Raw genomic sequence first — 1,032 nt, 5'->3', positions numbered from 1 at the left:
CTAAATTGCCTACGTAATTTTTTCAGGTTTTTCAGAAAAACACAAAAAACTTGAAAATTGAATATATGATATTTATTGATAATTTCACTCAAAAAGGTTATGACAAAAGATGACTTTTGACATAAAAAATAACAATGTATGTCAGTTATGTAACACAAGAGGAATAAAGGACTTCAGCAATTTTTTGAACATGCCTTTGTGACTTAAGCAATTTTAAAACTTTAACTCTGTCAACAATAAATCTTGAAAAGTTTGTAAAATTGCCTAGTCATATTGTCTTTTGACTTAGGCAAAATAAAACTGCCTTGGTCACACTCTTGGCATAGGCCATTATACTACAGGGGTAGAATCACATGATCTGTTCAACTGAGGAGGTAGGCGATCATTTTTGTCAAAAAATGACTTAGGTAATTATTTTAGGAAGGTGACGATAAGATATTAATGGATAAAGTGCATTTTTAAATAAGCTTTTTCAATCATCTTTAGCAAGGGTGCTCCCATGAAGGCCAGAAGCTGATCAACAGAAGAATAATGATATCTGAAACATCAGTGCTTATCGCTCACATGAGGGCCAGAAGCTGAACTTGCTGCGTTGTTTGTTGCATTCCTCAGAAATGTTCATTTCGAAATTTAGATTTTATGAATTTGATAGCAATTACATTTCCTTTGACGAAAGCATGACCTTGCGGTTCAGTCCTGCAGACCTCTAGTTTTCACACTTACTTTCTGACTTTAACAAACACATCCACTCTCTCATGACCGATAAGCGGCATAAGGTTCTCCACAAAAGCTGACGTGCTCATTAAGAAGTAGGACTGGTGTGTATGTGAGTGTGTTTGTGTGTATGTGAGTGTGTGTGTATGTGTGTGTGTGTGTGCGCGTGCGTGTGTGTGTGTGTGTGTGTGTGTGTGTGTGTGCAGGACTGCTGACAGTTAAGGTGGTTCTGTTTCTGTTTGGGGTCAGAAATGTGTGAAAGTGAGTGTGTGTGTGTGTGTGTGTGTAAGTGCTTGTGTGTGTGTTTGTGTGTGTGTG

Source organism: Clupea harengus, chromosome 1, assembly GCF_900700415.2.
Source record: "Clupea harengus chromosome 1, Ch_v2.0.2, whole genome shotgun sequence".
NCBI classification, from domain to species: Eukaryota; Metazoa; Chordata; class Actinopteri; order Clupeiformes; family Clupeidae; genus Clupea; species Clupea harengus.
This window is presented reverse-complemented; position numbering follows the sequence as displayed.